General features: G+C 41.0%; 1 protein-coding gene across 4 annotated transcripts in view; it reads right to left on the reverse strand.

The window, feature by feature from the left end:
- CLUAP1 (clusterin associated protein 1) overlaps positions 1-12444 on the reverse strand; it is a 167073-nt gene that overhangs the window by 135029 nt on the left and 19600 nt on the right. The window lies entirely within an intron of this gene.

Genomic DNA, 12444 nt, shown 5'->3' on the forward strand with positions numbered 1-12444 from the left:
TGTATCTGTAATTTTCACTCCATGCATCTGAAGAAGTGGGTTTTTTAACCCACGAAAGCTTATGCCCAAATAAATCTGTTAGTGTTTAAAGGTGCCATCGGACTCCTCGTTGTTTTTATTAGAATCACAGAAGACTCATAGATGGAAGGGACCTCGAGAGGGCATCTAGTTCAGTCCCTTGCACTCATGGCAGGACTAAGTATTATCTGATATGGGGCACCAGCAATTTTTTTTTCCAATGTGTGCGCAGACCGGCAGCCGATGGCTCGTGGACCGGCACCAGTCCGCATACCACCACTTTGAGTAGCACTGATCTAGACCATCCTGAACAGGTGTTTGTGTAACCTGCTCTCAAAAATCTCCAATGATGGAGATTCCACAGCCTCCCTAGGCAATTTATTCCAGCGCTTAAACGCCCTGACAGTTAGGAAGTTTTTCTTAATGTCCAACCAAAACCTCCCTTATTGCAAATTAAAACCATTGCTTCTTGTCCTATTCTCAGAGATTAAGAAGAACAATTTTCCCCCCTCCTCCTTGTAACAACCTTTTATGTACTTGAAAACTGTTATGTCCCCTCTCAGTGTTCTCTTCTCCAGACTAAACAAACCCAATTTTTTCAATCTTCCATCATAGGTCATGTTTTCTAGACCTTTAATAATTTTTGTTGCTCTTCTCTGGACTTTCTCCAATTTTTCCACATCTTTCCTGAAATGTGGAACCCAGAACTGGACACAATACTCCAGTTGAGGCCTAATCAGCGCAGAGTAGAGCGGAAGAATTACTTCTCATGTCTTGCTTACAACACCCCCGATAATATATCCCAGAATGATGTTCACTTGTTTTGCAATGGTGTTACACTGTTGACTCATATTTAGCTTGTGGTCCTCTATTACCCCCAGATCCCTTTCCGCAGTACTCCTTCCTAGGCAGTCATTTCCCATTTTGTATGTGTGCAACTGATTGTTCCTTCCTAAGTGGCGCACTTTGCATTTGTCCTTATTGAATTTCATCCTATTTACTCCAATCATTTTTAGATTAGGCCCGCACTGTGTGCATTCAGAATTATTATTATTAGAGCAACACTCTGTACTTATTTAGCACTTTCCATCCAAGGATTTCAAAGCACCTTAAAAACATTAATGCATTAAAGCTCCTAGCACCCCTGGGATGTATGACAGTTATTATGCTTACACCAGGGGAGGCTCCAAGAGACTAAATAGTTTGCTCAAGCTCCCAGAGGGAGTAAGTGTTAGAGGTGGGAACAGAACCCCAACCTTCGGTGTTTCCTCTCTTCATATCAATAAGTGAATTAAAAGAAAGATTATTTTTAACTTTTCTTGCTTTATAAATAGTTTGTAACTATAAGATGTGGCTATAATGAAAACCTGGTAAGGATGCAATTTTTTATGCCTGCTATCAGCATGGAAGCAGTTTATTTTTGGCTTTTTTGTTTCATTATACTGCTGTGTGTAATAATGCAGCTTGTCTAGCCAAGGTGGTTTCTTGACAGGTTCCTGCTAACATGTCCACAGGTCTTTTGACAGATGCCAAGTGGCAAGCACTCTTGAAGTCAATCAGCTCAACTGAGTTGTTACAAACAGCCTTGATTTTTCTCCTTTTGGCAGTTCAGAGATCCAACCCATGAGAACTTGGGGCTTTCCTCACTCCACTGACCACAGTAAGCATGTCCCCCAAGGGAGTTCATTACATTCCAAAAGGAGCTATTCTCCCCTGCACTCAAGGCCCTCTAATTTGCTGTATAATCTCATCAATTCTCTTCCCACAGTCACTGTAATCACAATACTCATTCTGTGCATGGAAAAAATGGCGGTCTCCAAAAAACTATTCTGTGGATTGCTGTTATGTGAACTGAAGGGCACCTGCTTCTGCGACACCTTCTGGCCCAGTGTCCTAAACAGCTAAAGCCATGTGGTTACCCTCAGTGCTGATCACTAAGCTAACTCCTATCAAGAGATCCACCAGTTCCATACACATACAGAGAACAAATACACACTGAAGGTGGTGTCTCATTTTGACCAGGTACTGAATGTCTGTTCATTAACGTTACATAGCTGTATTTTGTTTGATCAAGATCTTGAGAGCTTTAATCCCGAACTCGGAAGTTTCATTTTCTATCATGCTGTGGCAGTTACTCATACAAGTTTGGCTGCTGTGCTCTAAAAATCAAGGCACTATAGTTGTACTAAAAGGATTTCTAAAATGTCCCAAAAGCAGCAAAAAAGAAAATAACCAAGATGAGCACAAATAGTACTTTGCACATCTAAAGTACATCATCTGGGGATCTCAATGTGGTTTACCAATATTCATCCATTAAGCCTCACTATAACCCCATAACACAAATCAGTATTATTATACTTGTTTTGCATGTGGGTAAACTGAGGCACAGAGTATGGAGGTGACGTGGCCAAGCACACACAGTGAGCAGAGTAGAATACAGAACCCTTGAGTTCTGACATTCACTCCTAATTCTAACCTTACATATATATGACCTAAGATCAATCCGAATGTTCAGTTTTCTAGGAAAATGAATGAAAGATCATATAATTCTATACCTTTAGAAAGCATTTTGAAAACAATTACACTTATCTGGATCATACACACAAATGATGAAGGCTCTTTGTTTTAATGGGTTCAGACAGATACCATATTGCATTTCTAAGAGACAGAAACCCACACCTCAACCTCCTCCTGATAAGTACACATATATGTATGCTCAGATACACATACATATTATATGTATTACCATTAGGGCTGTCGATTAATCGCAGTTAACTCACGTGATTAACTAAAAATAATTAATCGTAATTTAAAAAAATGAATCGCGATTAATCACAATTATAATCGTACTGCTAAACAATAGAATACCAATTGAAATTTATTAAATATTTTTGGATATTTCTCTACATTTTCAAATATATTGATTTCAATTACAACACGGAATACAAAGTGTACAGTGTACACTTTATAGTATTATTTTTTATTCCAAATATTTGAACTGTAAAAGTGATTAAAGAAATAGTATTTTTCAATTCACCTCATACAAGTACTGTAGTGTGATCTCTTTATGGTGAAAGTGCAATTTACAAAAGGTAGATTTTTTTTGTTACATAACTGCACTTAAAAACAAAACAATGCAAAACTTTAGAGCCTACAAGTCCACCCAGTTCTTGTTCAGCTATGACAAACTAGTTTGTTTACGTTAATGGAAGATAATGCTGTCCGCTTCTTATTTACAATGTCACCCTGAAAGTGAGAATAGGCGTTCGCATGACACTTTTGTAGCAGGTATTGCAAGGTATTTACGTGCCAGATATGCTAAACATTTGTATGCTCCTTCTTGCTTCAACCACCATTCTTCCACGCTGATGACGCTCATTAAAAAAAAATCATGTATTAATGAAATTTGTGAATGAACTCCTTGGGGGAGAATTGAAGGTCTCCTGCTATGAGTTATCTGAATTCTGCCATATGTTTCATGTTATAGCAGTCTCAGATGATGACCCAGCACGTGTTGTTCGTTTCAAGAACACTTTCACTACAGACTTGACAAAACGCAAAGAAGGTACCAAGGTGAGATTTCTAAAGATAGCTATAGCACTTGACCCAAGGTTTAAGAATCTGAAGTGCCTTCCAAAATCTCAGAGAGACGAGGTGTGGAGCATGCTTTCAGAAGTTTTAAAGGAGCAACACTCTGATGTGGAAACTACAGAACCCGAACCACCAATAAAGAAAATCAACCTTCCGTTGGTGGCATCTGATTCCGACGATGAAAATGAGCATGCGTTCGACCAAACTGCTTTAGATCGTTGTTGAGCAGAACCCAACATCAGCATGGAAGAACGTTCTTTGCAAGGATGGTTGAACAGTGAAGGGACATTTGAATCTTTAACACATCTGGTACATAAATATCTTGCAACACCAGCCACAATAATGCCATGTGAATACCTGTTCTCACTTTCAGGTGACACTATAAATAAGAAGCAGGCAGCATGATCTCCCGTAAATGTAAACAAATTTGTCTGAGTGATTGGTTGAACAAGAAGTAGGACTGAGTGGACTTGTAGGCGCTAAAGTTTTACATTGTTTTATTTTTGAGTGCAGTTATTTTTTGTACATAATTCTACATTTGTAAGTTCAACTTTCACGACAAAGAAATTGTACTACAGTACTTGTATTAGGTGAATTAAATATTTTTTGTACAGTGCAAATATTGGTAATAAAAATATAAAGTGAGAACTGTACACTTTGTATTCTGTGTTGTAATTGAAATAAGTATATTTGAAAATGTAGAAATCCAAAAATATTTAAATAAATAAATGGTATTCTATCACTGATTAGCAGCGTGATTAACCACATGATTAATTTTTTTAATCACTTAACAGTCCTATTTGCCATTTACACATACATAAAGCTTCACTGTTGCCTGAAATTTCAATGTAAATAAATCAAAGTATAGAAATAATGATCCCTTGTAAAGATCTTCTGTTAAGGACCTTCTGTCCTTCTCAAGCCTCAAATCAGAGAGAGAGAGAGATTTTATTCAGAAATAAAATAATTGACTAAAGAATTAAGAAATCCTAGGGCTGTTTCTGTTGGATTCAGAGATTATATTTAATTTTTGCACAATTTCTATGTAAATTAATGCACAAAAGAATTCCAGTAGAGCAAGGTTAAGAGTGAGAGGCAAACTACAACCCAAGATATTACCTCATTTTTACAGGAAATATGAACAACAATTTTACTTCACTTTCTGAATGATCTTTTTCCCGACAGGAGAGCCTGCTTCTGCCTCCAGAAGTGGAGCAATTTAAAGGGTTAGTGCCAAAAGCTGGAGTTTGCTTTAATTTTAAATGAAAATGAAAACCCCTTATTTTAGGATGAGCCAGTAAAACAGAGGCATACCATTTTCTCCTGGGACAGTTCAGCTAACATCTTCACTATGGGGGCACTGGAAAAGAGGAGCAAGCTACGGAAGGCTTACATGTTTTAAAATGCACTAAGCACATGATAAGGTACTTGCCAGTGCACTTCTATACAATTGGTTTTAGAACACAAAGTTTAACGAGCAAAAAAACCAAGACACCTTGCTATTGCCCTGTTACTGTACCTATCCTATGTAATTTATCATAAGCATTCCTTAGCCATACAACACAGAAAGACAACAAACATTGGAACTCAATATTCTTCAATTTTAAAAATAATCATCTTAGATTGATGGCAACTTACTTTGTATCGGTGGGTCAAATTCTCATCCCGTAACAAAGCCAGAGTTAATGGAGTTTGTCAGAGGGACCAACAAGCGGACTGAAGGGGAACAAAATCTTTCCCCCACAAACCAGAATGTGGGACAACCATATGGCTGCTGCAATCATCTCCTTGGCTGCATTAGGAACTGCATCCTCCCACTCACCCTTTATACATAGGTTCTGGCCAAGTGGATCAACAAAGTTCATGGACCTTTAGCAACATATCTGCTCTTTCCTGGCCTGCCTCCAAAGCGCACCCATTGCACTGCCACAGAGGTAAAGGAGTAATGCTCCACCCCACACAGGATACAGAATCACCTTGCATAGCCACTCCACAGCCCACCTCCATTCCCCAGTGCAGCAGAACTGTGATGGTTTCACTGCCTGTCAGGTTTTGGACAGACACACAAGGGAGAGAATCAGAGTTTGCCCATAAGTGAGGATTTAGCCCTCACACTGTAATTCAGCAGCAGAGAGGAGGACATTTATGTTCGGTTCTATGCAGAAATCTCCTTGTACTCTTCCAGCATGTTGTTGAAATGCACTTGTATTTACACTAATAGAGATGTGAAGTGACCTGTTTGCATAATGCGTAGCACAATAGGGCCCTAATCCCTGCTGCGGATTTTGGCACTACAATAATATGTATGTTTACTAATAACAATCCAGAAAGGCTATTCTTATCATATGAGAGAGGCAAGAGATCTTCCTCACTGTGCCTTCACACAAGGCCCAGATATATCACAGAATATCAGGGTTGGAAGGGACCTCAGGAGGTCATCTAGTCCAACCCCCTGCTCAAAGCAGGACCAATCCCCAACTAAATCAAATATTTACAGACCCTGTGCTCCCCCTCTTTCCATGTGCCCATGAGATCCTTATTTCAATCTCCATCCACCTGAAAAGGAGTGGGGAGAAGAAGGGAAAATGTGGGTCCATTGCTCCACACCCACAAAGGGAGCCAGGAATGGAGAGGGAAGCAGGCACAGTGCACTAAGGAGCTAGGGGGACATTATGACCTGGCCCAGTGCAACTCCACACTGCCCTCAATACCAGTGTAATTCCTGAGGACTAATTGCACTGACTTCAGTGCAGATACTTTGGATTTAGATCAACGGAACAGACAGCAGATTTTGGCCCTAGTCTCTTTCATGTGTAGACCTAGTTTCAAATCCTGTTTAGGTCACAAGTGAAAAGTAGATTTGGGTGGTCCTACAAATCTGATTAAGAAAATCTAGAAGCATTAAATCCTTTAACACACCTGTCTGCACTGAAAGGATCACTTGACCAGCATATTCACCTTTAATTCATGTTATTGTTAGTTATTTGTATTACAATAGCACCTAGAAGCTCCAACTGAAATCAGGGCCTCATTGTGCTAGGTGTTGTATAGACACATACTAAAAGATAGGTCAGGTCCTAAAGAGCTTACAATCTGGTCATGTCTAGACTTACAAGCTTACAGTGACACAGCTGTACCATTGTAAGAGCGTTTGTGTAGCCGCGTTATACCGACTGGAGAGAGCTCTCCCATCGACATAATAAAACCGGTTCAACAAGAGGCAGTAGCTATGTCAGCGGGAGAGAGTCCCCTGCCAACATAGCACTGTGCACGAGCGCTTACGCTGGCAAAACTTATGTGACTCGGGGGGTGGGGGGTGGGGGGGGAGATTTCACACCCATGAGCAACAAAAGTTTTGCTGACCATGGCCTAAATAGACAAGACAAAGGGTAGACGGGGGGAAAAGAGGCACAGAGAGATGAAGAAGACTTGCCTAAAGTCAAACGGCAGGTTAATGATAGAGCCAGAAACAAACCCCAGGTGTCCTGAGTCCCAGTCCAGTGGTCCATAGACTAGACCTTAGCTATAACACTTTGCAATTTTATTTCAATTTTCATCAGAGAACCACAAAGTGTTTTACGGGTTATTGTAAAAGCCTCCCAATTGCCCTAAGAGGTAGGGAAATATATTATACCTATTTTACAGACAGGTAAACTGAGGCAAGTGTCTGCTAAATTTGAAGCCTCAACCCCAATTTGCTCGAATAGAGAATTAAGTTTTTGTCTCGTGGCTACTGCAAGGGTGGGACGAGGATGTCCACTACTCAGTATTTCCTCAGCCTCTGTTTTTTTAAGTTCTCACCTCAAGAATAACTCCAATACCTATCCATGCTGCTGCTCAGAGCTTTCCCAAGCAACAAGGTAAGAGAGAAACTGACATGAATCTTGGCAGTTTTAGTTCTACCTACAGGACTATAAATAGCTGCAAATAAAACTGAAATGAAGGCTGTAAATAAAACATATAAAAATCCACATTTATGAGATGTATGTTTTATCTACGCTTCTATATGGCTCAGAAACATGGACGACTTACGCCAAACATACCAAAAGACTAAAGAGTTTTCATATCAGAGGCTCGCATAAAATTCTTTGAATAAGATGGCAAGACAGGGTGACAAATGTGGAAGTATTAAATCATGTTGGTATGTCATTCGTGGAGATGTTGATTAGTAAGAAAAGACTCAGATGGCTTGGACATGTCAAGCAAATGCCAGATTACAGGATCCCGAAGAGTGAGCTGTACTCTGAAGTTCGTAAAGGGTCTAGAAAGAGAGGCAGACTGCTGCACAGATTTCAGAATGCTTGCAAAAATTATTTAGTATCCTTTGGAATCTCTGTGGATTGAGAAAGGATTGCAGAATGCCACTCTGGTTGGCAGAACCAGCTTTTAGATGGAGTGATGCATTGTGAGGGGGACTGGATCAAGCTTTGTGATGACTGGTGTCAGAAGACGAAAGAATCTGTTGCTCAGATTCAGAGCACTGCGAGTGCATGGGTGTGCCCTACCTGTGGACGGGACTGTCATTTGCACGAGACTCTGCAACCATCAAAGAACTCATGGGTGCATACACCCTGCTGTGTAAAGAGCAACAGTGCCATTGAAATAAAACTGACGAGTATTTTGTTAATTTCATGGTATAAACAGCAGCAGAGTTGTCTGTGTGCAGACTTGGCAAGGCAACACTTTCAAAGGGGAACCAAATGTAAGGTCATCTATGCAGCTGTATGGGCTGGAAAGATTTTTTTGTAAAACAGCAGCTTAGATACTGCAAAACTTAATAGTTTCAGCTGGATGATAGTTTCAGAGGAAAAGCTCCCCAAGGACTAGTGGTGAGTGAATTTTTCAAGCCTTACTGTAATTCTAGATATTCTTTAAGTAACAAAATATATTGTCTTTAAAGAATAAGGGACTCCAACTAAAAATCAGCTGCTGTGGTGCTGCTTTTATCCTACAGGAATTATAATTATGCTGACCATTCAAATGAATGGGACATCAGGACATACAGTAGTCAGGAAGTCAAAATGCAGTGGAGTTCTATAGGCATTCCCTGAATTTATCCCAGACGTTCTGCAGCTCTAATGGAGGTGACGAAAGCTGCATTTTGTTTTCAATGCCTTCTAACGTAATTTTAATGTTCAGACAAAGCAGCCTTTAAAAAACCAATCACTGTCACAGCCTTTATAAAAGAAAGCAAAAAATACCATGCAGTTTGAAGTACAAAATACATTAAACAATCTATGTGTATAACTACAGCAAAAGAAATAATGACAAAAACAAGCAAATCCAATGGAAAATTAGCCAATTCGGTTTGTACCAACAGAGGCCAGCTTTTAATTTGAAAAATGTTTGTTTTGCTTTATTCAATGTCCAACAGGCTAAAACTAGCTGTACGCTTATGTACCGGATTTTGGATTGAAGCAGCATTCCTTAGTTTGGATGGATCCCTCAGAAAGTCAGAACTGGTCCAAATCATTAGTAACAAAACATGCAAGGTCTTTTCTAGTGCTACTGGGAAGTTTTCTTTGGGCTGTCACAGTAAAGCATCATGCCTTTAGGATGTAAATTTATCCCTAATGAGGCACAGGCCATTTCTCACCTGACAGGATTTCTTAAGGACAAGGGTAATCTGTAAGACATCTGTGCAGAGCATAAACCCCACATTTATACAAAATTGGCTAGTCCCAGCTAGAGCAATGAGTCATTATGCCGTCGGAAAAATATGTTCTCTACAGGATATAATAATTCACACCCTTCTGGAAATTGCACCTTTAAAGAGGCTTCCAATGAAGAGAGCTCTTGATGGGCCCACTGAGAAGTGGTTGCACTGGAACACTCACTCTTCCCTGATTTTCACTTCACACCTTCGTCACTCTGCTCTTGGATATGTCCCTCATTAAGGGCCCAACCCTGAAGCCAAATGGACTCCTAAAAGCTGTGATTTGGCCAAAACGATTAAATTATTCCCAATTTCAAAGCAACTGCCAAGTGCTCTTTTAAAATTCTCCCTAAAAATTGACATACTCTTGACTTTTTAGCTGTCTGAGTTGTGTGGAGGTGTGTGTGTGCAGGTCAAAGCAGCTTAACCCTTTGAACTCAGACACCAATGCATTAGCCAGCTGCCTTGTGAAATCTGTTTCAATAGCCAAGGGATTAGACAAATATACTGTGGGAAAATGAGGCCTATAAAGATTTTGTTTTATTTTATTAACATTTTTGGAATACAAATGAGCTCTGTTTTGCATCATGTTTTCATGGAAATTTAAGACACTTTGAAAAATGGTAGAAATTTGTGTAGCTTCACTGCAGCTCCTGAAAATATTTTTATCCTTCAACGAAATGCTATTTTGTTATTTCTCACAACAATTCTTCCCCTAGACTTTCCGGGCTACCAAGCACTCCGACTGGTATCACACAACCTCTGTCAAAGGATGTTTCAGGCATTACTGTCTCTTTAGCTGAGGAAAAGGATATATGAATGAGCATCTGCTGCCCTTCCTTCTGTAGTCCTCATCTGAAGGATCCAAGCTGGTGCCATGCTTGGCAGCTGGAGGTGGTACAATGGCCTTCCTGGAGGATGATGGAGTTGGAAACCCAGGCCTAGAGGAGGAGGCTGAAACTGACCTGGTAGTTTGAGGGATAACCCTTGATGCCCATAGGTCCAAGAGGGATAAGGGTATGGTGCTGGGGGAAACCAAGGAGAAAGATCTTTTGTTACAGACCTGTGGGGATGATGGACAGATTCCACTGAAGAGTGTTATCCAGGAGTAGGAGATGACAAAAGCTTCCGGGGGAGGCCAGCACCAAGGTTGGAAACAGGGATGGTACTTAGGTCAGCACTGAGAGACCATCCTGTCGCAGGAGGGGAGAGTCCAGGACTGACAGACAAAGTAGGTCCCTGCCTGCCATGGATCCCTGAGGAATCGACAGTATTGTCAGAGGTGCCATTATTATTGATGCCACACGTACCAGTTGTCATTGGTACCACACATGTGGCCACTGACATCAGCGATACAGATGGTATGGACAGTACCAACTTCAACAGTACCAACAAGGTCCATTCTGGATTGAACGGTACTGGAATTGAGTGCTGCAGTTCAGACGGTACGGGGGAGTCACACTCTGGGGCTCTCATTCTTACCTGGGTACTGGAGGGCTTACGAGAGCCCTTAACATACAGTGGCCAGAGTCCCCATGAGAGGTTGAGGAGCCCTTCTTGGGTTTCAGCATAGTTTTTCCTTCCAGAGACTAGAAAAGTTGGTGACCGTGGAGGAAGGCCCTGGGGATGGAGAACAATGCCTCTTTTCTCAGCAAGTCTTCATGGCTCATTTCCCTTTGTCAGAGTCCGTAGAGCAGCCAGGGCACTTCTCCCTATTTGCCCCCTACTCCTCCTCACAGCTGCCCCACAAATTCTGCTCTATTTGCTCCATGGCATAGATGGCTGGTGAAAATATTCTTTGGGGGTGGGGAGGGCTAAATAAAACGGTCATGTCCTGCTCTCAGGTGTGTGTGACAGGGTTCCTGTTTCTGTCCTGGCTCAGTGCAGGGGGAAGGCCCTGGAATTGCACTCAACTACCTGTTAGCTCAAAGATGGCATTAACATGTATAATGACAGGTTTCAGAGTAACAGCCGTGTTAGTCTGTATTCGCAAAAAGAAAGTTTCCACGGCATGCATCTGATGAAGTGAGCTGTAGCTCACGAAAGCTCATGCTCAAATAAATTGGTTAGTCTCTAAGGTGCCACAAGTACTCCTTTTCTATTAACGTGTATGTGGATGCATACTGACAAGCGTCAGAAAAGAGACTACACCACTACAGAAAACAACCAACAGATATGCAACATCAGGAAGTTCTACATTACATTGGGGCAGCTGCCCAAGTATCTGAAGGACACTAAGGAAGTCACAAAAGACTACTGTGCAGTGCATGGACAATAACGCGAGTCAAATGGACTCATGATTAAAGGCAACTGCATCACAATTCCAAAGAAAATGAGAGGAAAAATCCTAAACCTCATCTGTGAAAGACATCAAGGATTAACTAAATGCCATGAATGGGCCAACCAGTCAGTGTGGTGGCCAGGCATTGGCAAGGAACTAACAGACCAATACAACACCCCTACCAGACAGGACTTGGAAGAGACTGGCTGCAAATTTATGCAAATTCACAGGAGGACATCATTACCTGGTCACTGGGGACTGTTTTTGCTCACTTCAGTATTCCAGAACAACTAGTGATGGACAACGAACTACAATTCACTGCAGCGGAATTTAAGTCATTCTGAACAAAATATGATTTTGATCATTTTACTAGCAAACCACATTACCGACAAGTGAATGGAGAGGCCAAGAGATCTGTACATCCAACAAAATCCTACAGAAAGAAGATCCATTCCTTGCTTTTCTGAGTTACATATCAACACCAATAGCAGCTACTGGATATAGTCCAGCACCACTCCCAATGGGAAGATGACTCTGTTCTAATGTTCCAACTTTAAAAAAGAACCTATCTCCAAAGTGGCTAGTCATGAAGAGAGTAGCCAAATTGGATAAAAAGGCTAAAAGAACTTATCAACACTTTGACAACAGACATCATTCAGTGAAAGAAGTGCTGCGTCTAGAACCTGGTGACTGTGTTCTTTTCAAACTGGATGAAGAAAAGAGATGGACAGCTCCAGCTGTTGTAAAGAAAAGGAATTTAGCACCCAAATCATATGTGATTGAGACGGACAGTGGAGAGTTCAACAGAAACCATCAGCATCTACAGTTTATTCCTCAGACAGAACAATCAACATAGCAAACCCCACAGATGGCAGATGCAGAACAAGATGACGACTCA

This window comes from Lepidochelys kempii, chromosome 10 (assembly GCF_965140265.1).
Source record: "Lepidochelys kempii isolate rLepKem1 chromosome 10, rLepKem1.hap2, whole genome shotgun sequence".
In the NCBI taxonomy this organism is placed as follows: Eukaryota; Metazoa; Chordata; order Testudines; family Cheloniidae; genus Lepidochelys; species Lepidochelys kempii.